General features: G+C 37.7%; 1 protein-coding gene and 1 long non-coding RNA gene across 3 annotated transcripts in view; both read right to left on the minus strand.

Moving 5' to 3' along the window:
• Window positions 1-15,752, minus strand: part of CHD2 (chromodomain helicase DNA binding protein 2) — a 147,291-nt gene extending 131,539 nt beyond the window's left edge. Inside the window, exons 1-5 of one of the 2 annotated variants that reach the window (XM_036878630.2) lie at window positions 15,614-15,752; window positions 13,243-13,309; window positions 12,598-12,681; window positions 7,599-7,672; window positions 2-3,093 (exon numbers count right to left, since the gene is read on the minus strand). The gene's annotated coding sequence lies outside the window, so the exon portion shown is untranslated. Of the gene's footprint in view, window position 1; window positions 3,094-7,598; window positions 7,673-12,597; window positions 12,682-13,242; window positions 13,310-15,294; window positions 15,580-15,613 lie in introns of those variants that run through there. The other variant, XM_057494700.1, reaches the window with a different exon arrangement.
• A 1,158-nt stretch (window positions 15,753-16,910) lies between these two features.
• LOC130681510 (uncharacterized) overlaps window positions 16,911-26,347 on the minus strand; it is a 46,777-nt gene continuing 37,340 nt past the window's right edge. The window contains exon 4 of the long non-coding RNA XR_008994707.1: window positions 16,911-17,205. This is a non-coding gene — a long non-coding RNA (uncharacterized LOC130681510). The remainder of the gene's footprint in view (window positions 17,206-26,347) is intronic.

Below are 26,347 nucleotides of genomic sequence, written 5' to 3' on the forward strand. Positions count from 1 at the left end.
CCTGATCCATGTAGTAGGTCCAAAGCAAGAGTCCTATCTAGTAGTAGAAAAATATCAGATCCCAAATAATTAAAAATAAAAAGCAAAATTCTCAGTTAAAAAACGAAAAATAAATAAAACAATCTTCAAATAGGTTAACTGGTCAAAAAAATAAAGCAACAATTAATACTAAAAAGGGTCCGGAAGAAAAAAAACCTCATTAGGAGAGCGCACAAAAATGGAGGTGCGCCATGGCTTCTAAGCTGGAAAAAACAACGACCTGGGCTCTCAGTACGGCTGCTTCTTTCCAACAAGGCACGAAAAGAAAGCTCCTAACAGCTGCTTTTCTCCCCAAAAATGGTTCGAATCTACCCCAGTAAGAGACTAGGAGAGTCAGGGGGCTGCGGGGGCCCCCTGAGGCTGCCCTAAAGTTAGGGAAAGTTGCGTAAAGTGAGGAGAAGGCAGGGAGCAGAGCGCGCTCTCTCTAAGGCACAGCCGCCATCTAGAGCCTCCTTCCCAGCTCTGAGAGCTCTGCCTTTGATTGACACTCTCTACATTTACCCCACAACTCAGGTGATGTACCATAGACCCACCCCTTCATCTCCACCAAAAAAAAAAAAAGATCCTCCATCCCAGGGAGCCTGAGGACCCCTACCCCCCACACCTCCCTGCCCCTCCAGACCACCCCATCAGGGGGAGGAGGGAGGGTTTCTTAACCCCCTCTGGCTCAAACACCCTTTTTAAGCCAGAGAGAAATGTAATTTGTTCCTTTTGTCTAAAGATCTGCTAAATATTTCAGTCCTTGAGCTAAAATAACTTCCTCTCTGGACAGGAAGTGGTGTTTTATCAAGCCATTTTGAAAGAGGGATAATTCTTAGAGAACATAAAGCTCAGCTTAAGTACTTATTTTTCAAAAAATTAACCCCCCCATGGGTAAAATTTTTTCTAAATAAAAGCAAAACCTCAGTCTCATAAATTAAATTCAAGTCTTGCCTTCTTCATGAAGCTTAAAAATTACCCAAAGACCAAGCTTAAGGGGGAATTTTCCATCCCATCTGGAAGAAAGGGGTACAACTCAAGAGCGCCTCCCTAGTGTTCAGTTGCATTAGAGCAAAAAATAATGCACCTAGTTTTTATTCAAGAATCTCATTTTTTCTTTGTACCTCCACAAAATCTTTTAACCCATTGAATAACCTTGTAAACTTTACCCCAAAAAATTCTCATAACCACAGTATATTACTTCACACTTATTCAGGCAAAACAGTTCTTAAATCAAAAGTATGGAACACAGTCACCATTAAACAACTCCCAAGAAACTCCTTGCAAAAGGAACACAACACATATATGGCACCCTTCTTTGTATTTCAAAGCAAATTCTAAGTATATGCCCTCTTCAACAAGGATACATTAAGTCATGTCTGAATGATACTTTGTATCAAAGCAATGTCCTGGGCAAATCTAAATAAAGCAAAAGCATGAGACCCATGGAAACAAAATTAGTAATGAATGCCAAAAACAAATTATCCAACTTTTCCTCTCAACAAGCACCCCAAGAAAACATGCAAATATCCAAAAATCCAATCAACTCTCTTTGTTCAACATTACTAATCTGCAAGAACAATGTCCTTCTCTAACTGAATAAATCCATTTTAAATTATACCCAACAAAGGCAACAATGTTGCATCTACATAAATGTAAAATCCAAAATCAAAACTGCTTTCAATTCCATACTTTCTACAAGGTAATTCGGTGCCAAAATCAAGATCCAAAATTCCACTTTTTTGTACATACCAACCACCTCAGACCAGTCAATAAGAACAAATGCTGCACATGGTTCATTATGGATGCATGTACATGGTATTTTAATAGTAATCACAAACTCAATATGAACTATTTCTCACCAAACAAGAATTCAAGCTGAACCATTCCTTGTTCTCTGTATAATGGCAAAGTATAATCAGTAATTCATTTTGGTCTCTTAAAATAAAGTCTTTATAATAGTTATTGAAACTGGCCATTAATTGGTTATCAATAAATAAGATTCAAGTATTCACTTAGAATTCAAACATAAGTTATCAATGACATGGACTCATTTATTCTAAATTTCCAAATAAAATACATAATTCTATTTCATTTATATCAACTCTATTAAAGACATTATTGCCACCAAAATTTTAAGTCCTTTTATGAATACCCTAAGGACACTTCACTATAAATCCAACACCTCTTCCCCTAATATTAAGACAACAGGAGGCATCAGTTTAAATATTCAGATGAATAGTAGTGCAAAACATTTTATTTGTAATGAATATTAAAAGGCATAGGTAAAAGGAACCTTTTCCATCACACAAAATAACCCAGAAAATATTGCATTTTTCATCCTGAATTTTGTGGCAAAAGGCATTTTGTTTTAGAAGTTCATTAAAATTCCATGGCAATTAAACATTCTATTATCCACTGATTAAGTTACTCTGCAAGATGTTTCACTTTAGCACAAAGCAGCATTTCAACCAAAGGACCATCTCTTAAAGCACAAATAAATTTCCACAACTTTTTAAAGAAAGACAAATTTTAGTCAACCATTAAAATGTTTTTGAGCACACCATTTCCATTTTACCAGCTTTATTCAACACACTTTACTGCTGGGCAACTGTAAAGGTCAAAGTATTATTTAAAGCAATTAACTAAACATTTAATGAAACTTCAGCTTAAAAAAATAAAAGCCCAAACTGAGAAATTTCAAAGAGTTAGAAATTTTATTAAAGTTAACATTTCACAAGGTCATACTCATACAGATCAAACTGCAAAAAATTCCAGGCATATAAACTATCATCTGTGTTAATGTGCCATCTTTCTTCTCCAAATGTCAAAAATGTACTTGTTTTCATGATACAAAAAGTCCTTAGAAAGTCAAATCCACTGTCCATTTGTGTTGTTTAAGAAACCTATTATCTTCATTCATTCCATGAAATCCATGTTAAAACAACCCTGTCTTGGTTGTGTATTATCACAGCACTCTTGTATTAATCCATTTTCCTCAATTCCCCATAGTGGACTGCCATCTTGATTTCTCAGTGGTAGGGTCCATTTGAGACTCTTCAAGCTGACTGGGTGCTTGATGAAAACATTAAAAGAAAAAAATGCTGTTGGAATACCAATAATCTTATTCCTTCAAATAGAGATCACCCACCCACTTTGAAGATACTCTTACCACACACAAAGCTTTAATTCTGTAGCAGCTTTAAACTTTTAAAGTGTATTAAAGTTGTATGCACTGCATACCCCACTTCTCAATGAGACTCATGGAAAGACTGCATATGCATAATAGATTCTACTGTCACAGATACATAAGTAACCATTAAAAAAGTGGCAGTGTTCGAGTCAAATTTTTGACAGTTAAATGTAATGTTACACTATCTGCAAAGTAGAAAAACTCAAAATCAAAAGTCCTATAAAACTACATTACAGCAACACTATGGATTCTAAATCTCAGTGCAGAAAACTTCCCAAGTTTCTCCAAATAAAACTAATTATGGAAAACAATCTTGAGGGATTTAAATTTTTAAAAACCACCACAGTGTTTTCTAGTCCAACAGATGTTAATTAATTTTGCCTAAATAATACAAATGACCAATATACATGTCACCATCTCTGTGTATCTTAAGAATACAGGAAATACGCAGTCACTAAATAAATAAAAATCAAAAATGCAAAATATCTGCCTAGCTTATTTGGTATGTGCACTAAGATAGTATGAAATCTCAAATTAAGTACAAAATACTCCCATTGCCAAAATACCAAATGTTTCTCATAGAATAATAAATCTTTACTTAAATAATCTGGACTAACAGTTAAGTGCAAAGCCCAGAGATATTACTATCAAATACCCTGATTCATCATGATCAAACATAATAGCAAAAATAAGCTTTAACCCTGGTATTCTGTATAAATTTTGCAGCTCTCCAATTAAATTTGTAGAGGTAAAGTCTGGACAACTAGGAGATTATTAAATAAAAGGGCATTTTTGCTCCTTAGATAGTTAATATCTTCTCTCCTAAACTATAATGAGGTTTTGTTGTCTACTATATACAATATAAAAATCTACTTAACAAACCATCTGGTAACCAAGAGACACTGTCACTCATATTCAAAAACAACTGAAAATAAGTGTCACAAGATCAGTAATAAACATCAGACACAAGACATTTCTCTTTAACATATTTTCCCATTTCTCTCCAGCCTAGAACTAAATAAATTCATTCTTCCCATCAGTAAAAATACTTTCCACGTGAAATGCTCATTCCTTAAAATTGAGGGACATAGAGGTGTAAATACTAGTATGATGAACAATGACACTAATGAATTGATGTCAAGTCACAAGTTCAATGGCTATATGTGTTAATATATTCAACTTAGTACATTAAATGATAAATTCAATTATATTCTTCCACCACAAAACAAGAGGTAAAACTTATCCAGTACATCATGAAATTTCCTTTTAAATCCATTATTTTTTAGTTTTTTCAAAAGAAAACCTAATGACACTAAAAGTATTCCAGAATTACTCAATAAAATATGTACTAACTTGTGTGACAAAAACAGGTAAGAAAATACTAGCATATTGGTCACGCTACCGCATACACTGTCATGTATTTCAGATGGTTTAAAAGAAAACGAATGGAACCTTAATTTAAAAAAAAAGAAAAGAGAAAACGAATGAAGAAAAAGAATGCTACAAGAAAAAGCAGACAATGCTTATCATATTAAAAGGCCATGATCACTCTGCATTCCTGCAAAAGCCAAAGGCCAAATGTGAGAATTTTGTTAATAAGCAAAAGTGCCCAGTCAAGCATCAAAGCATCCCCAAGAACACTGAGGATTTTAGGAGTAAGCCATTTATTTTCATGGAATTCCAAACTCTTACAAAAACTGAATTTGCAAATAAGCAGAGTTATGTTAAAAAAAAATTAAAAAGCAAGTAGGCATGAGTTTGGTGAGCTTGAAATTTTCTTGAAAAACAAAATCCAAATTTCTTCATCTGTAAAACAGAAATTATGGTAGTACCTACCTCATATAGCAGTAATGGGATTAAATGAGTGTTCTACACTTACAGCTTTTTTTACATTACCTGGCATATAGAAAGACCTCAATAAATGTTAGCTATTATTCCAATATACCACAATAAATAAATTACTTGGGGACCTACAAACTAACCTTACTCAATCAAAATAATTTATATTCCAATAGTAATGATACCTGACAATCCATAGGATCTTGGGGTCTGTTATTTAAAGACAAAACACTTCCTGCTTAAGAAGAGAATTTAATCTGGATAAAATCAAAACAGAAAACTAAGTAGGGTTTACTGTCAAAGCCCTACCTTCTACAACTTGTGAATTACTGCACACATACTGAAGAGATGATGGTTTGACCTACAATTCCATCATGAAACAGAGCTACAGTTTACGTATTTCACATTCAAACTTCAAGCTCATACTATAAAAAGTTAGAATTGTCCCACAATGACGTTAACTAGTTTGTACCTCAAGGGAAGCTGCTTGTTATAATATATCAATTCTCAAAAGCAAAGGTACACACTTAAGTAAACTAAGGTAACTATGTAACCACTACCTCTTAAATCCCCAAATATTGCACATCCAGAAATTAAGAACATAAAATTAAGCAAGGAGGTCTTCTCTTTAACGTCTAAGTAAATTTGTTCCAAAAACACTGGAATACTGTAAAATAGTTAGTTTTAACCAAAGTGATTCATTACTAGACTGAATTTAAGAGGGGCTCTCTAAAACAAGCAATCTCCTTACCTCTAATATTTTCCGCAAATTCCCATTTTTAATAGCAACAAAAAATGTGGGGGAGAAGAAAGAGCACAAAGGAACAGGAGTGATTAATGATTATTAACTTAAAAAGAGGGACTCTAATAATGCTACAATTTATTACGTTAATATAACTAACTCATGCTATCTTAAAACTCAAATACTTACTGTAAAACCAAATGGATAAATGTGTACAGAATTACAATAAGGAATGAAAATCAATCCTTCCCAACATGTAATTAAGATTCTTGGTTTTATGACTTGATTTTACTGGTCTTTAAATTTGAAAACATTTAATAGTGAATTCACAAATTTTGTCTTACTACCAAAATTAGCTTAACTCTTCAATATATTAACAGACTGGGTCCTAAATAAGGTGGGCATAAAAACCAACCACAAAATGATCTGAAAAAGACCACCAGCTATGATCGTGAGAAGTTTAAGATCAATTAATGTAACTAAGAAAAAGAGTCATGTTATTTAAGCTTTTACAATCAAATTTTCCCCGGTATTCCTATTAAAACTTGACTGCATGTACATGTTAAGAAAGTCCAAGTTTTGTTTTCTTATTGCTTTTATTACTAAGTCAAAGTCTTGGCTTTCAGACATACCTAAAAATTACTATTTAAACCATTAAAACTTCTTTTAATAATGAATTTCACTTTGCTTTTCAATCAGACCAAAACACTAGTTGATAAATAACATTTAATAAAACTATATGCAGTAAGTCAACAAATATTTATTGAGCATCCACTATGTGCCAAGCAATTAATCCTTTCAAAATATAAGGCATGAGGCCAGTAACTATACTACATTGGGCAAGTTCATCTTTGTCCTCACAATCCCCACCCCAAGAAACAAAAATGGAACTTTGCTATTTTGCAGGCCCCAATAACCACTTATACAATGGAAGATGAAGTAATCAGAAACAAATATTATCACCTAGAATCTAGATTCCCAAATGTGATTTAAAAACAATTATTCTTATTAAACAGCTAAAATACCATTATAATATCTAAAAAGTTGTCAATAAATAAATCCTTTTGAGAACTCATCCAAATTCATTCACACAGCCTTAGTACTAACTCTTTTCCTACTATTTCACAGGTTGGGAGTTAGAAAAACTATTCCCATGGTAACAGTAGCCATATCAAGCATAACCCCAATATGAAACTTTTTGATGGGCTTTGAAGTTTAAGAAAAGTTCAGAATCACTTATTAGAATTACTACACTGAAATCCATTGAAAAGTATGTACTATGGCCACATCAGAACCCAAGGGCTTCTGATTTCCACATAGGTAGGGAAAAGCTGACATACAGAAAGGATGATACAGGACACGCAAGCTTTCCTTACAAAACAAGATAGTAAAAGTATTTTAGGGTTTGTAGCCATTACTATAACCTCTCTCAACTCTGCCGCTATAATGACAAAGCAGACATAATGTATAAATGAAAGAACAGTTATTTTCCAATAAGTTTATTTACAAAAATAGGGGGGAGTTCACCAACACCCAGATCTAGGGCAGAGTGTCAGAAACATCATGTGGGCTTCTTTGCATTTTAACTTTGCCCAAGTTTAAGTGAAGAACATAAATATAGTAATACCTTGGAGTAAATTCATTAAGAAAAAGTTTGATAATAAACTTCACACACATTTAACCATGTTGTATTTTTCTACTACTTTAATATGAGCTTCACTAAATCCCTCATTTTTACTCAGACTCAATTATGCAGAATTTCCAAAGTCATATTTAAAATTCACAAATTAAACAGATAAAACTTACTAAATGCTTCCATCAACATCTTTTATGTCGTATTACAGGCCCAATGAGAGAATTCTGTCTCAGGATTCACATTTCTGCAGAAAACAAGAATATAATTTTATGCAAAGAAAAAGACAAAAACAGGTTAAGGTGTCATGATTTATTTAGAAATGTCAACATCTTATAAGCATCATTTGCCAGAAGACCAAGACATCCATTTATTTATGAACAAAGGCAGAAGATAAAAAGTTCTAGCCAAGAGGACCTTAAATTTGGCTGCACAAGAGGCTCATCTGTAGAATTAAGTTACTATAAAAACACATGCTAATCTTACTACACTGATGGACAGTGATTGCAATGGGGTAGGAGGGGGACTTGATAATATGGGTGACTACTGAAACCACAATGTTGCACATGTGAAACTTTCGTAAGATTGTTTATCAATGACATCCTAATTTAAAAAAAACACACACATGCTAAGTCTCAGTTACCAAGAACTCCAAAAGACTGGGTAAAAATCTGGGGCCCTTTGGTGGATCTAAGGGACAGTTGGAGTTGAGAACTGGTTGTTTAACAGAGCAAACATCACTCCTTAACTGTATGGAATTACTTTATTTTCTGGTATTTCATCTAATATACTTCCAAGTCTTCTAAAGGAAAACTTATATTACCCATGTGCAAGGCCATGTTTCTCACTCCTTATTATTACATTATTTCATATTATTAAGTACTTTAACACTATTACAAGGTAAAGTGTTAGGAAACCTTAGGCAAAATTTCAAACTATTTTTACTACTAATTATATTGACCTACTCAATTCAAACAACACTCTTTCTAAAATACATACTTTGTATCACAAATATTATATCCATACTTTTCACTAGACTGAAATACCTCATAAATTAAATATAGAAGGTAATATTTCCCCTATGTCAAATACCTTCTGAATACAGGTACATACTTTTTTTCAGTAACTCCTGTGCTGAAGTTTGATTACTGTAATCATAGTAATACATAGAAATATCAAAAAAAGCTGTTTATAACTTCCAAAAAGGCTGTTTATAACTTCAAATATTAAAAAGTGGTTCAATTTAAGGATTTTTAGAAAGCTAAAGCACAATTTAAGAAAATTAAGCTACCCAAATGTTTCTCCATGACCACAATTTATAATTTTCAAATTATAAAGCAAATTCCTGATTATCTTACTAAATCTAAACCCTTCAATAGTTTGGCTAATCATAATTAAGAAATGTAACAAAGATCTCTTTCAAAATTACATCTAAGAGTAAGGTGCTGAAAGCTAAAAAGTGAAGCAATTTACAAAAAACACAGCATCACTTATTTTTAAGCTTCCAGATTTAATCTGACCTTAATAAGAGAATTTGTGAACAAAAACAAGACTTAGATCAACCAAGTTAAATAAATTGACTTGACCCCTAATAAAAAAGGTGAAACTGACTTCAGGAAAATTGGCAAATGTCCAATGGAAACTCTTCAGTGGTCTGATAATGTGCTTATAGAAAAGCTACCTACCATTTCAAGTATGTGCCTCTGGTTTCTCCACCAAAAACACAAACAAGTACAAAAACACTCTGCACCCCAAAAATTACTGACACTAATGTATGATGATCTACCATACCATCTCCTTCCCAATAATTGACATAGTACTTTGCCTTTTCTTGAAGAGGGTGGAAAGTCAGGGTCAGCTTAAACAGACTACAAAAGTTGATGATTTTACTCATATTCCTACCTATCTTTAGTATTTTAATTTTACAGTCTCATTTAATATGAAATTATAGGTATAATGTCCATGTTGAATGCTTAGTTGTTTTATAAGAAAAGCAGAGCTGGCTTTAGTCAAGTCTATATTATTAGCTCATTTGTGCTTTACTTAGAATACTTTGTCACCTTTTAAAGTCCTTAAAACAATACTTACATTAAGAGTAAAATCTGAGAGCACTATGAAATCTAAGAAATCTTCCACAAAAATAAGGTAGGGATAAAGCCACTTTCGTATAAGAAAAACCTCTGCTACAACTCACAAACCATTAAAATTAAGCAAAATATCTAGATTAATGACCTAAATTAAAATTACTATGATTACTATGCAGTACACACTAGGGGTATTGGCTTGATTGGCTTATTTGGAAAATATTCAATTTGAAATAAATGGTTTAGTTTCAATAAGTGAAAGATTTGTTTTCTGAAACAGATGTAGACTTTACACAATGTATAAATCAAAACTGTTGTAGGAAACACGTTATCTGAATGTTACATAAACAATCAAGTCAAATAGTTATTTATAAAGTTCAGAATACCCTTGAATTTAAATTGTAAAAGCTAATAACACTCAGATATAACAGCCAATTTGAATATTAAAAGTCAGAACTATTCAATGGGAGGAGGAGGTAGCTGGTAAAATGAGGATCTTTATCCCTGAAGTAGAGAAATTTCCTAAAGAAAATGAAATAGATTATGTCAGGCATATAAGCTATAAACCCTCATTTATAATATCAATGGTCAGCTACAAACATTTCATTAAATACATTAACCTTTTAATGTTTTTTAAATTAGAAATCCAAATGCTTCATTGAAGCATTCTGAATGTATAAAGACAATTTCACTTTAACTGGTTTTTAAGACTAAATTTCCAGTATGTGTGCATTTCTACTATTTATTTGTATTTTGGAGTGTGTAAAATTAAGAAAGTTGGGAACTTGCCCAGGGCTCATGTTAGTCAAGTAGTTTCACCAGAAATAATCATTTGCAGTGCAAAAATGACAAAAACTATTCTCCAGTTTGTATAAACATTACACTTATTTTTATTGCACAATTTAAGCATTGAAAGGTTATCTTAAAAGATTTAAAGCTCCAAATATTTTTTTAAAATTAGGATACTTAAGGTTTACAATGAAAGAATGTCAAGATTATAGGGCTCACTGACATTAGACGCTGGGTCTCCTGATTGCTGAAGTAGTTGTATTTTCCACTCTATCACACACACACCCTCATTAATGCAGGAGATGAAGATGTCCTCAAATTACCTTTTTCCCCTATGACTCTCAACAAAGAATAAAATCTCAGGAGATAAATTAATTGGATGTCCATAGTCCAAATTTTTAAATAATCAAGAGACTTGTGGAATAATAGTAAACTGAACTTGAAAGAAAATTTATTTTTACCTATTTCTCATAATGTAGCCTCTAAGTGTCATGTCATGGTTCATGAAAACCTTGTGATTAACTATAAGCACAGCTTCTTTCATTCCAATCTTCAGGTAATTTTTAAAGTTATTACCATAGTAACAATTGCAATGCAACTTAATCAACTTGATCAGGTGATTTTTATGATTTAAGAATTAGTTCAAAATACTAAAATACAAACAAATATTTAAGTATTTGTCAGTGTCTTAAGCAGAATTATAGTAAACTAATTTATACTTATAAAATTTGGTAACTTAAAATAATAGTATCTATGCTTACATTTGTCCTTATGCATTCCATTACTTTTGGCCATCAAAAAAAATATTACCTATTGTTCAAGTGTGGTTCAAGCAGCATATATCAAAATACTGAGTGTTAGTACTATCCCAGAGATGGAAGTACATGCAGGCCTTTTTAAGATGTAATTTATTAAAATCTTTTATATTATTGGTGATAAAAGGAAAGCTGTATTCAATTATACTGGGGTTTTAATTTAGAAGTTTTACCATTTAGATTTGTATTATTAAACATAAAACAAAAATCTTCATTTAACATGTCTAATCTCCTTCAACCATTCATTTTTTAATTTCTGTATGTATTGGGTCAAATTATATTTCTGGTAGGCCATTATTAAGTTTATTACCCATTTATACTTGAACTTCCATTATTATAGTTCACATGTTTGTGTTGTAAAGAGGACCGATTCTCAGTTTTTTAAGTGCCCAACCATATATGAATGCCAATCTAAGATCCTATCATTTGCAGAGAAGAAACTCTAACCTTGGCATTTGTGTTAAATTAGGAAGAAATATGTTTTGACTATTTTGTGTGTATCTTTAAGACATTATAGTTGGAAGTTAACATTTAGTTATCTTCTGCACTATAAAAAACACAAATTGGATCAAATTGGAAAGGTCTGAAAAGGACAACTTAAAGGAAAGAAAATGAAAGTATTACTATTATCACTTATTCAAATCAACAGAACGAGCCAACAGCTAAGATTTCCACATAAATTTCAAGGACAATTTATATTAACTGGTTATTTCATTATTCTTAAAATTTCCCAAGATATCTATTATATTACATATTCCTAATGGTAAATCCCTTACTAATACCAGCTTGACATTAATTTTCAGATTGATTGTTAATTTTCAGGAAATGTTCTTTATTCGTAACTGATAAGTGGATGTATTTTTTTCATTAACATATTGTTTTACTCAAAGTATAACATACATGTCAAAAATTATTTCTTCCTTTTACGCTTTAAAAACAATTACTAGACTATAGATTTAGAGGTATTTCTAGTTTCCTGTAAGATAACTCATTTTTGTATGTTTGAAAAACAACTTATAAAAATGAGTAAAAAATGATTTGAAAACTAAATAGAATTTGAAAGTGTCTGTTTACTTTTTGAAATATAGTTCTTTTAAGAATTGTTAAGATCGGCAAATGCAAAATTCTAAGTCATTTCTAAAATGTGATGTCATCAAAAAAATGGTTGAAAGAATGCATTTCAGATTTTGTAAAGACATAATTCTGATGACTCAACTGATTTAATCATAATCCTGAAGCATTACTTTATTTTAAAGTACTGAACGTCTTACTGCTAATACAACTTATGTGTATCAACTGTTTTAACATTAATACAAAAGTGCTTTGATGTAAGGCAAAGAGATGTGATGGGCTTTTTTTCCATCCCTTTTCTGAGATATAAACTCTACAGCTCATGTTTCACTGACAAACTTTATAGTGTTATTTTCCTACTCAAATGCTGGTACCTATTAAATTATGGATATTGGATAAAAACATTTACTTACTTGCTATCTGAAACACAGGCTTTCGCACATTTCCTTTATCCTCAAGGATAAAACTCCACGGTCTCAGTCTTCAAAATGGCATACCTTTCCGGGGGAGGGGGGGAAATTCTGAACAGTTTATTGGTCGAACAACCAATAGCAATAGAAATAATTGTTTTAAAACTTTGTTTAATATAAAATAAAAACTAAAAACCTATGTTTACGATTTCATATTTTTAAAGGTTCTTCCCTATAATCTAGTAGTGTATTACCTAGCTCAAATTTTCCAATAAACTCATTTATTTAAAAGATTTAAATTACTTGTATAGTATATTACAGATCTAAAAAGAAAAAGTGTATCTTTGGTTCATGATTTTCCTCAAAACATAATCAGTCTTTTCTTGTTGCCAAAATTAAACAAAGGCTTATTAAATGGACGGACCTTCAGTATTTTAAACTATTCAAAAGGCACACTAAGTTACAGTGACTACGCACATAATACTTTTCTTTCAATGAAAAGGTTTAAAGGCTTTGTAATATTATTTCACATATTTACTTTACTCATATTCATGATCACTACTTACTGGATATGTAAATTACCACAGAACAAAATAAAAACCTAGTAAGCTTACTTTTATCTCAAAATAACAATTTACCCAGTCTTACCTCAAATAAGAGTTGTATTTGTTCAGAACCATCATCAACCAAATTTAATATTAATCTTGTAAGTTACCTTTGAAAACAAAAAAGGAAGATGGTATCAATGTTTGATTTTTAAACTATTCTTGGCCAAAGTTTCAATGTGATGAAACAATGAGGACGTATTCCACTGATCCATCTACAGACAAATTTTAAGAGTCAGCTCATCAACACCCTACCTGTACATTTAAGGTTGAAGTTAATAATCTTATAGATATTATCAGTCTTTGTTTCCCCCATGTTTTGGTTGCACAGACACTAGAGAAGATTAAGGCATTGAGATCAAAAAGAAATACAGAAAATTCGTATCTTTGGACAGATTTAAGATTATGACCTTAATTTTTATCCTTTAGATGCTAGTCAATACACGAAAACAAAGGAAAATTTACCAATTTTAAAGATTCAAATCATCTTAAAATTTCCTTTACCACCTAGAAATACCTTTCACAATTATGAGCAATTAAAAATTAACTCCTCCAGGAGAAATTAGTGAAGTTAAAATGGCCACTAGTTACTTTAAATTTTTAAACTACAAGTTATTTGATCCCACCAAGTGGGATATTAGCTTTGCCTTTTTACGAAATCTAAAAACACGTATTATCTATGATCTTCATTCAATTTCAAACCAAGGTCTCCACATTTTCAGTCTCTCCCTTCCCCCATTTCTCACGTAAAAAGACCTTATGAGGTTAACTGAACTGCTAGCAATTATTTTGCATTTTGCATTCACTATTCAAAAAGGATTCTGAAAAGCCAGATTCAGAATATTCACTTTAAACCACTTCCAATGTAGAAAATTTTCAAAAATATTTGAAAAACCAAAATTGGTACAGACAACATATTCTGTAAAATCAAGATATGCGCAACTGATGTTAACATGTAGCACCATACGAAAGCTATTGGGAAAATAAAATACTTGACTGACAAAAATACCTTCAGAAATATAGTCGATTATACCAGTATCTCTGGTTTTGCTAGTACTACGTACATCTATCCGACACTATTTTCACGTAGGTCTATTTCTTTACAATACCACAACTACCGCAGAATGAAGACAAATATATTCTAAAACACACAATGGTTTGGTGCCATTTGTGGTTTGTTCTTCAAACCATTAAATTCCCTCAGTTTTTAAAATTCAGACTAGACAGAGGACTCCACAAAATTTTTTCGAAACCAATATATATTAAAATACCGTTCCGTTTTAAACATATCTAGATTTTTATGCATGCAAGAAATGCAACAAATATGGCTCCTCTTCATCGCCCATTACGGAGAACAGTCCTACTTTAATATTTACACTACGGGAAAGTAACTTCACAAAGAGATTTGGTGTTAGAATATTCCTTTGTAAAAGTTTTGTCAAACAGGGTTTGTGATAATATACCTTATTTTAAAACTTATTTTAAAAAAAAAAAAATGATCAATTTAAACTTTTGAAAAGTATAGGAACTGACCCAAGTACGTCCTAACATTCAGGTGTGGTAAGTTACAGATAACGGCTCCTTACAACCTTTATTTAAAAAGAACCAAAGAAAATACTTTATCATTATTCAAACATCAGAATGTCAAATAATGTTGGCGTGACTCCCCGGTAAAATAAACTATCTTGATAATCAAACGTCATCGTCTAGCACCGTAATTAAATTCTATTTCCATTTTAAACAGCTTTGACGATATAGTAAACCTGTCTTCGTAATTTTTTAAATACCAGAAGCACTTCTCCAACTTCTATTTTTAAAAGACAACCTGAACGTCGCAAGGTTTTAATAAGCAGCAAATACCTTCTGATCTGTAACACTGCAGCCGTTTTCAAAATCGGCTTTGAAAGAGTTAAAAGCCAACACCCAAAAGAAAAAAAAATAACAAGTTTTATTTTTGCTTAAACGTAGTCAGGGTTCCATTGTTCTTTTAAATTCGTCCATGAAGATGAGTTCCCACCTCACCGGAAAGGTTAAAATCCCGTTGGAGAACCTGAAAGGGATTTTCTCTTTTATCCTAAATATCAAAATAACTCACCAGGGCCGGAAGGGGCTCTCCTCGCGTCGTCCCCGTCGGGCTCCTGCCCGCGGCCCCCCGCCGCCGCCCCTTTCCCGGCGGGGCCGAGCCGGGCAGCGAGGCCGCCCCCCGGGGTCTGCAGCGGGGCCCCGCGCGCCCCCAGCCACAGGCCCCCCGCGCTTCCCGCCCGCACAGCCAGCCAGCGCCGCCGGCGGGGCCGCTCGGGGAGAGCCGGCCAACGAGGCCCGGCCCGCCGCCCCCTCCTGCTCGCGCGCTCAAGGACATTTTGCTTTTCCTCCCAAGGACAAAGGACAATAAAAGGAGCCGCGGAGCTACTTACCGGGTCCGAGCGCGGCTGTCGACACCTCCTGGTGGCCCCCACCCGAGTCCCGCGCCGGGCCGCCCTATCGAGACTCCCGCCCGCGCCAGCTCGAGCCGCCCGGGCCCCGGGGAGCCTCCGCGGCCGCTGCCGCAGCGGCGCTTTCGGCGTCGCGGGCCCGGCCGCCCCGGGCGCCTCTGACGCGGGCTCCGAGTCGCTGCACCGCCCGCCTCGCCTCATCCGCGGCCGCTTCGCTCCCGCGGGCCTGCGGACCGCCCGGGTGCAGCTCCCCGCCGGCCGGGGAGTCCCCGCGGCCGCGACCAAACGCCTGACAGCTCGGGGAGCTGCTGCCTCTCCGGCCATCTTGTGCCGTGTGTGTGGTGTCTCTCTCCCGTCTCCTCTCTCGGCTTTACTCCCTCCTCCTCCTCCCCCCGCCCCACACACCACACAACATGGCCTCTTCGCTGCGGCGGCGGCTGCAGCGGCGGCAGCAGCTCCGCCGCGCTCCTGTCCGCTCCCCTCCCCCCACCTCCCCGCCTCCCGCCCGCAGCCCCAGGACTCAGCGCGCACGCGCGCTGCTGCCCGCCCGCCTCGGCCATTGGCTGAGCGAGCTTCCTGCCACCCCTTCCCGGGAGCGGCCTCACGCACGCTCGCAGGCGTCTTCCTCCCGCCTAACAACAACCACTTCAATACTATTGGCTAATCCTTGCCCCACCCCTTCAGATGTCTCCACGAAGATAGGCTATTCCTAGTGCTACTCACCTCTCGTAGGTGTTTCTGGTTTTCTTGAGGGGCACAAGCTCGCCATTGGTTGGTGATGGAACCTTTGGGCTGGGAGCTGAGCTGCTTCCTTGCGCCCCGCAGTGCGGACTCCTCCGGACAGGCTTGGGGGCTTTTTAGCACGGGTTAGACCAGGCAAGGATTATTAGTGTGGTGTTCTAAAGATAAGGGCTTCACCTCCGGAGAAAGCTCGTAATTCGGTGTTTCTGAGTTTAGATTTTTTTTTCTTTTTTTTTAAAAAAAGGAAAATGACTGACGGGATGACAAACGAGATGCAGGTTCATAGCCCTCGGGCAAGCAGCCATATCTCCTCAGCTACAGAACCCTCACGATTTTTCTTCTAAACAGCTAGTCCTTAAAGGTCACAGAGTCAGGACCAGTGGTTTTACAACCAAGGCATCCCAATCACCCAATATTCAAATTGAGATGCCATTTATTTGAGGGTTTGTAAGCTGCTTGTTGCCATTTACGCGAGACAGCCTAGTGGTTATGTCCAGTGCCTTGAGGCCTTGACGAATCAGTATCTTCTCATCCTGGTAGGACCAGATTCCACCCTGTAGGGCAGTATTTTTAAAGGGGTAGTTTGAAACTAAACTGTTACATTCTACCTGTCCAACTTCCCAGAGGATCAGGCCAAACAAGCTTCAGTTCCTTTTAAGCAAATCTCTTTTTTTTCCATGATGTCTTCCTATTTCAATCTGGTAGCAAGCAACTCTAGGCCGATCACAGGAATAACTAAAAACCTAAATTTTCCTGAAATGGATGGGAAAAGAAAAAGGTGGCTCTCTCCCCCTGGCAGCATATTTGAAATCTCGCTCCTTTTGGCAAGGGACCTGGGGAAAAGGAAAGGAACACCAGACGCTCTTAGTTTTCACGTATTTATTTGAGGAGAGGGCTCTTGGGCCAAGGTGGACAACTCTTAAATTCTCTTGAGACTCTGCCCCAAGATTAGAATCAGAGAATGTTCAATACTCAGGGGGGCCTAGGAAACGACTCTGGCCCTTTCTTCTGAAAATGACACAGTTAATTAAGTTGACTCAATATTACATCAGCCACTTGGGCAGAACTAGGGCTGGAACCCAAGTCTCCTGACTTACAGATCTTAATGTCCCTTCTACGCAACTTGGCTACCCTTCTAAGCAATATAATTTGAGCTTCAAGTGGGCATGCAGAAAGAATGCTTCTTTAACTGAAATTAAATTTTAATTTCCAAGAGACATTCCCACACACAGTGTAGCTTTGAACATTGTAGACCTGCAACAAGACGGTTTTCCCTGAAAAATACTCACTCTGAGCCCTTTTTCCTCACTCTCCCTGGTGTATTTGGCTGTGCTATTGTTCACTCCCTTTTCCACCTCCTACCACTATCTGAAATCCATCTTTGATTCTGCTTTTCTAGATTTATCACCAAGTACTGTGCCAGCACAACAGGCCTGAGCAGGCCTTTTTTAAAAGTGGTAATGGCTGAAAAGCATGGAGTTAGCTTCATACGGGGCATTGTTCTAAGCCCTCATTATGGATTGTCAGTTGATCACACACAACACCCCAGTGAGAGACTGTTACTAGCCCTGTGTATTGCCTCTATCAGAAAACAGGCACAGGACTTTAACTTGCTCAGGTTCACTCTGGCACCAGGATTGAGCCTGGGTAGGGCTTCAGACCCCATTCCCTTCTGCCTCTCCCGGTTTCTTTTTGAAGACTGCCCCCTTGCCAATAGGTTCACTTGGATCTTCTGTTTTGTGGAGCCGGCTGACGTGCCACCTGCTGCCTCCCTGACTTCGTTGAAGTGTTCCACCTTCAGAATCGGGCTTTCTTCCAACTGGAAAATATCAGATCCCTTCTAACCTAATTCCCAGACGTGGGCCCCACCCTAGTGCCCTCAATCTCCCAGCATGCTACATGGGATCTACATAGCCCTCTGGTTTGTTTCTTCCTTGATTATGGATCCCCACAGCTCAACTGTGGAATGTCTCCCTTATATGAAGATACACATTGCGTGGCTTACAGAAAACCGCTTTCTTCTCCTAAGCTTACATCCTACCCAATGTCCTCTTCAATGAGGGCCTTTATCTCCTACATTGAAACTTTATTCCCTATCACATGCGACACCCATGATTTCTTCTGTAACATGTCTGTAGCCATCCATCCTTAGAGTTAGACTAGCTCTGTCCTAAATTAAAAGCATCTGACACCTAGCAGACCACATCTTATTCCCTCTACCCTCCCTCCTCTAGTCATGCTGGTTCCTGTTACTGCTGTCTCTTTCCGGGAGAGCCTTAGCCTTGATTCATTTAAAGGAAAGGCCTCAGCATGTGGCTCTAACTACCTCTGTTCCAATTTAATTGTGTCCAAAAGAAAACCTGAATGGGCAGAGAATATTTCTGGAAGGATACAGGGGTCTGTTTACACTGGTTGCCTCCAGGAGGTGGAGAACAGGATGAGAAGGACCCTTCACTCTACACCCCTTTGTGACTTTTGAATTTTAAACCATGTGAATGTATGACCTTTTCATGGAAGAAAAAAAACACTAAACTCAATATTCTGCTGAGCTAAAAGCTGACACTTGGAAAGGAAGGTAAATTTCTTTTAAACACTTTTTGCCTGTGACATCCGTGACAGATGTTAATTTGTTACAACAAACACCTGTAACTTTTCTTTATTAACAAAATTAAGGTCACGCAACCTTCAGTTCCTCCAGGAGGGCGAATGACACCCTAAATGTCCATGTTTGAAGATAAGGATTCCTGGTACATGAAATGGGGGCAGCAGCTTGCATTTCCAGCATAATAGAGCCTCACAACCTGCAAAACAGTGCTTCCCTGCTGTGTCCCAGCTTCCCTGGAGCTTCCCAGGTCTTTTCCCGTCTCTGCCCTCCTTTCCTGCAGCAATTAAAGAAGAGGCAGAGATGGCTGCGGGGGCTGCTTTTCTCCTTGTTTCCTGACCTCCAGGACCACCTTTTCCTGGGCTGTTCCCCTGAGATGGTCAGCCCAGCTCATCATGGAGGCTCGGTGGAAACCTAGAATGGCCTTGACTCAAGTCAGAGACAGTTTTCAAATACACGCCTTTCCAGATTCCTGCAGCTCTGCTCCTGCTCTTTGCAGTTTCTCTTGCTGCTCTGCATGATTTACACACAGACTCTGTCTTACTTCTATATACACCCTGTTCCTTCTTTATATGAGGCAGTCTTTCTTTTTCCCTAGCGTACATCACACACAGGATTGAAGCTCATTTGACTCAAAATATTATTTCCAAACACAGTTAACGGAGTTTCTTCCATATACCAGGTAGTTTTAGAAGCTGGGGATGCTGCATGGACTGGAGTACCTGCTCTCACAGAGCTTACATTCCAATAGAGCCCAAGTCCATAAACAAAAAAAATCTAGGTAGTGATAAGTACTATGATAATGGGGGCCTAATTTCAGTTGAGTGGTCAGGAAGGGCCTCTCTGAGGAAGTGACATTTAAGTTGAAGCAGGAAGGACACTGAGGAGGAGCTATAGGTATATCTGCAGTTAAGTTCCAGGCTAAAATGGCAGATGGTATGCATGCAACTAATTTTGCTCCATCCTAAAACTGTACTAAACAGATTTTATTTTTCCTTCCTTCCTTCCTGCCTACCTTCCTTCCTCCCTTCCTTCCCTTCTCCCCTCCCTCCCTTTCCTTCTTTCTCTTTTTAATCCTAAACTTGAAGGAGAACAGAAGAGAAGAACAACACGATTTCAAAAGCTGGAAAATACATGGATGAGTGGTAGCTAATTTAGCAGGTTTGAGAAAGCTGAGATCCAACCCAGCTTATACTGGAAATAGCTCAAAAGACTCAGAAACTACCAGAACCAAGTGCCTTTGGGACTGAGGTGGGGGAGAGGAGAAGGCTAAAATAGGAGCTCTGAGTGAAAGCAATTTGAGAAGAAGTTACCCCGCATTCCATCCCCAACTCCAGCAGAAGGTCGAAGGTTTATCCTGCAGGGAGAACCTCTGGTCTGGGGGATTCCAGGTACACTGAGCACGTCGGTACCACACTGGAAGTGGATGGATCCGGGGCCCAGATGCACAGCGAATGCAGGGACCCCAACCCGCTGGCCCCATTTGGCTCTCAGAAGCTGACAATGTGATCTCGACCTTCTAGGCATAAGATCAGAAGACTCCTCTGGAGGAATCTACGGCACCACAGCACTGGCTCTCCTGCGTCTCCAGTTTGCAGAAAGCAGATAATGGGACTTCTCAGTATAACCACATGAGCCAATTCCTTATATCTTTATCTTTACCTATATCTGTGTCTCTTACTCATTCTGTTTTTCTGGAGAACCCTAACTAATACAGCAAGCAAAGTTTCACCTTAGCCCTGAATCTTGTTTTCTGTCCCAAAGCTTCTTTGATACCCATGTGGGCATGTGTGCAAGCCAGAAATTCAGAGAAGATAATGTCTGTGGGGCCATCTTTGAGGATAAATGCTTCTGTTTTTCATCCCCTCAGTGGACAGTTCTGAGACACATTACGTAAGACTCAGCATATCACATGGAATGGCTCACCAGACACTGAAGCAATGGCTACTGGGAGAAATGTCTGACGCTCACATTGGCTTTCTCTCCTTTCCCTCCCACTATCCCTCATCCCTGTTTCTTTGGATCACTTCTCAAATGAGCTAACTCTGTGTAAGTCTTGGACTCTGCTTTTGGGGAAACCTTGGCTTAGACACACAAGGCTCCATCCCAAACTCAGAGCTTCCAAACAGTTTTTCATACTGTACTTTTAATCACAAACAACTAATGCCAAAGGGTAAACAAGACTACTCATGTGAACCAAAGGACCAAAACCAGCAGGAAAAAAGGGAAAAAAAAAAGGTAACTTGAAGGAAAAACAGATCATGCAGGGAAAAGACATCAAAAAAGAAATTTAAAAAAATTATCATCAGTATTTTCAAAGGAAAAGATGTTTCATCCATGAAACAAGGAAAAGATGCTACCTAAAGAAAAGATTTAAGGAACAAAAATGAACTCTTGGAAATCAAAAACACTATGGCAGAAAGGGAAGACTCAATAGAAAGAATGATAAAATAAAGGAAACTCACCGGAAGCAAAGCAAAAAGGATGAAGATGGACAATAGAAGAGAAAAATTAGAAGGCAAGTCATGTAGTTTCAATATCTGAATTATAGAAACTCCAGAAAGAGAAAACAAAGATAATCAATTAAAAATAATCATCAATTAAATCAAGAAAATTTCCCAGAATTTCAACTGGACACAATTTCAGATGGAAAAGGTTCATCAAGAAAGAAGATCAACAGATTAATAGAAACATACACAAAGGCCCATCATTGTGAAATTCCAGAACACAGGGGACAAAAAAAAAAGGATTCTACAAGCCTCAGAAGGAAAAAACACAGTCACATACAAAGGACACGACCAGGAATGCAGCTTCAGGCTTCTCAATAGCATTGCTAGAATCAAGAAGATAGTGAAGCAACATCTTCAAAATGCTAAGAGAATATTATTTTCAGCTTAAAATTCTATACCTAGCCAACCCGTCTAGTAAATATTAGGATAGAATGAAAATAATTTACATGTAAAATCTCAAAAACCTTTACTTTCCATGCATGCTTTCTCAAGGACCTACTGTAGAATGGATTCCACAAGGAGTAAACCAAGAAAGGAAGTTACAGGATAGAGGAGGGAAAGGTCCAGATTTAGACTGCAGAAGGTAGGCAAACAGAACCCCTGGGTGCTGGGAAATTCCAGGATGTCAGCTGTGCTCCAGATGGCTGCCAGTCAGTGGATTGGTGGAACCCAAGAGACAGACTGGCGAGGATGACTTCATCCAGGTGCTGCCTCTCTTTGCTCTTTCCTTTTTACCTGAGAACTTAATACACCCAGGTGAACCTGACCCAGAGTCTGCTGCTTGCATGACCCATCCTGGACCAAGTATTGATAGTTCTTCTCTCCCTGAGATGCCTTGCCACGTAGTTCAGCTGAGCGCTCATTTTTGCCCCACAGAAATGATCTGCTTAGGTTAGGGCATTCCCCCTAATCATGTAACAGGCGTGCATCCAACACCTGCCTCTTACTGTCGTCCTTCCAATGCAGTGCCCTAACCAGGCTGCACTGTTTTCCCCAGGATTCATTCATGACATTGCCTAGAAGGGGTTCTGGTGAATTCCCAGGGAACCTGAAGTCAGACTATAACCTTAGAGATCATTCTCTTTGTCTTCTGGGAGCCTGCATCTAACTCGCAATATTACATTACAGGCAGGTGTGTGCTTGCTACTCACTTTTTCAAATGATGAGTGTTCAGGAAGACCTATACAGAGTTTAAACTATAAAGGAAAGCAAGAGAATGATTACTTTGAATTAACCCAAAACTCAGGAGAATGGGTAGCCTGTGGTGGATGAGGGGCACACTCATGAACCCCAAGGAGCTTCACATGTGCTGTTAACAGTTTATTTCTTAAGCTGAGTTGTGGGTACAAGGTGTATCTTTGGTTAGGATTCTTTACCTGAATGTATGTGCTTTATATACTCTTCCACATGTAAGCATTTTATGTGATAATTTAATCATATTAATGATAATTTTTAAAATGACAAACCAAGAGGAGGGGTAAACTACTGAAAACGACTTAAGAACAGATATGTTTTCTATAGAAATAGTGTTTGAGGAAGGCCAGCCTTATGAGATAGGTAAGCTAGGAATTACTGTAAATGCCAAAACCCCTGATCTTGCCCAAGGTGACCTTCTGTCCAGCGTTCTTCCGCCACCACCTTGTTGGCTGTAGAGTGTTAAGGTGAGAACTCATAGGAATGGGGCAGAGAACCAAGAAGCAGAGAACACCCTGAGAAACACAGGACTCAGGCTTATAGGAAGTTGCCGTGGTGGACACCATGAAGTGAAGGATCTTAAGACTTCATTCTACCCCCAGAGCCTCCACATTGAAAAACCTAAGATAGGGATTACTCTTCAGTTTTTCCATTAAAACTGTAGAAACCCCACTGTTACATATATTGTATAAAAAAATTACCACAAAACCTAATGGCTTAAACTAAAATTTACATGTATTATCTCACACAATTTCTGTGAGTTGGTAATTCAGGAGCAACCTATCCATGTGCTTCTGGCTCGGGGTCTCTGAGGTCTTAGTCACGATGCCAGCAAGGGCTACAGTCATCTGAAGGCTTGACTGGGGCCGGAGGATCTGCTTCCAAGATGGCACATTCACAGGCTGATGGCAGGAAGCCTCAGTTCCTCGCCACGTGGACCTCCCACAGGGCTGTTTGAGTGACTTTACAACATGACATCCAGCTCCTGTCGGAGCAAGTTATCCAAGAGAGAGCAAAGGTAGAAGCCAGAAGCCACAATGCCTTTTATGATCTGACTTCAGATGCCACATACCATAATTTCCTCAATATCCTATTGGTTACACAGGTCAGCCCTGTTCAGTGTGAGAAGGGACCAGAGAAGAGCCAGAATAAGGGAGCATCATTGGGGCCATCTTTTTTTTTTTAATAATTTTTATTAAGATATGATTGATATACACTCTTATGAAGGTTTCACATGAAAAAACAATGTGGTTACTACATTTACCCCTATTATCAAGTCCATTGGGGCCATCTTAAAGGCTGACTACTATACCAATTTGACTTCATAAAATTAAAAAGTCTCTTCTTTGAGACTATTAAGAAAATAAAAAAGACAAGTGACAGCTTGGGTCAAAATATTTTCAAATGATATATCTGATATAGGACTTGTATCCAGAATATATAAAGAACCCTCAATATTCAATAATAATGAACAACACACTTTTTTTAAATGGCAAAATATTTGAAAAGTCAGTTCACCAAGGAAGATATACAGATGGCAAATAAACACATGAAAAGAGCCTCATTATCATTAGTAGGGAAATCCAAACTAACACCACAGTAAGATGCTACCCTGCACATAGGAGAAAGCTGAGAATTAAAATGTGATAAAGTTGTGGAGCAATTGGAATCCCATTCATATTTTGTGGATGAAAATCCAAAATGGTATAGGCACTGTAGAAAACTTTGATAGTTCCTTTTATAGCTAAACATATTTAGCATATGCATCTGCTCCTAGATATTTATCCAAACAACATATCTATAAAATGGAATACTACTCAACAACTTTTTATGAATGAACTATTGATTCATGCAACATAGATACATCTCCAAAATAATCTTTCTTGAGTGAAAGAAGTTAGACAAAAGAGTACATGCTATATGGTTCCATTTATATAAAATTCTAGAAAATTCAAACTAATATAAAGCAGATCTGTACTTGGGTTGCTTGGGTATGGGAGAGAAGGTGGGGAGAGGTGTGAGATAGGGATTTCAAAGGACATAGGAAACTTTCAAAGTTAATGAATATATTCATTATGATTACTGTGCTCATGGTGTCACAGATGTAAATGCATGTCAAAACTTATCAAATTGTATACTAAATATGTGCAGCTTATCATGTGTCAATTATACCTCAATAAAGCTGTTTCTTTATAAGTGGCCGAAGAGTTTGCTTGTTTGCTTATTATTTGACGGAGCATCCTGTGGAGATGGTACTCTTAAAAATGTGTCTTCCTATTTCACTCCATCTATTCAGCACGTGTGTTCTCTCCTTAGATTTCTCTCAGTTTTTAATTGTTTAAAAATAGCACCCAAATGAAATCCAGAGGGTGCACAAGGGTACACAGTGAAAAGTGTTCCACCTCTATTCCCTTCTACGCAGACCCCTCTCTGAATGCAGTTAATGTAACTCATTTCCTAAGGGTCCTTCCAAAGGTATTCCTGATTTTATTATAAGGAACACACTACTAAGATGAATCTGAGTACGTTGTATTTTACCTGTGGGCTCACAGATTGCAAGATCAAGGGCATGTTTAGCACCAGACAGACTGGTAAGGTCCTTGTGAAGCCCCGCCCACCATCAGTGACCTAAAAACACGGCGGTCCGTCTATAGTGTCTGTCTCCTGCACTTCACACTGGTCACTCACCTCGGGCAGCTCTAGTACCCGGTCCTCCCTCACACTGCACAGCCCTTTCTTCTGACTGGCTTCAACCATTTCCTTCTCAGCCGTCTCCACGGTTGCCTTCCTAGTCTCCTCCAGCTCTCTAAGCGAAGCCAACCCCCAGGCGCTGGTCTTGGTGAGTGAGCTCTGTTTACAATTGTCCACACTAAGGCCAATTTCAGGTCTCAGATTGGTGCTTTGCCAGCTTCTTATAGCTGCCATTCAGCCAAACTGATGGTGTTACTCCCCTATGATTCTGTCTGCCATCTGACTGCCCCCCACCTTTCCACTGCCCTCCCCACAGCCCTCCAGTGCGCTCTGCGAGGTGCCCATCCTACAGAACCATTTCATGCAAGCTGTTCAGTTTTCTCTCTTCCAAAGCAATTGCTTTCTCTCCTTAGAATTTCTACGAGTTCACAGCTACACTATTCAGGATTCAGTTGGCTCTTATCATATGTTAATATTTGTCTATTTGGGTATATGGATCATATCTCCCTCAGAAGATACCACATGGCTTTACTGGAGAAAGAGACCTGGACTTAGACTCTGTTACTTACCACTGGGCAGTTGTAAATAGCACCTGATTAAAGATTTGCTATATTAAAATTATCCAACAGGTCATCAAAACACCCACCAACATAAGTCAGATTCAATTAAATAGATGAGAAGAACTGGATGTTGAGTGGGCTTCAACTTGATTTAGCCAAAATAAGTCATCACAACTTACTTAAAGTACTTTTAATGTAAGTATAGGTTTCCACTTATCACAACTCCTTAAAAGTAGGACACACCCTGAGTGTGGGTGGTTGAAAAATAGATCTTGCCCCTGGCACTCTGGTGGAATCTCTGGAATGCTGGCATGTTACGCAATAGCCCCTAACCAGCCAGCCAGAAGTAACTCCGTCCTGAGAACTCCTTGGAACTTTACTGAGGCTCGTCTCATTTTCAGTTTTCAGTGGAGTGGTT

The sequence above is a fragment of the Manis pentadactyla genome, chromosome 18 (assembly GCF_030020395.1).
Source record: "Manis pentadactyla isolate mManPen7 chromosome 18, mManPen7.hap1, whole genome shotgun sequence".
NCBI lineage: Eukaryota > Metazoa > Chordata > Mammalia > Pholidota > Manidae > Manis > Manis pentadactyla.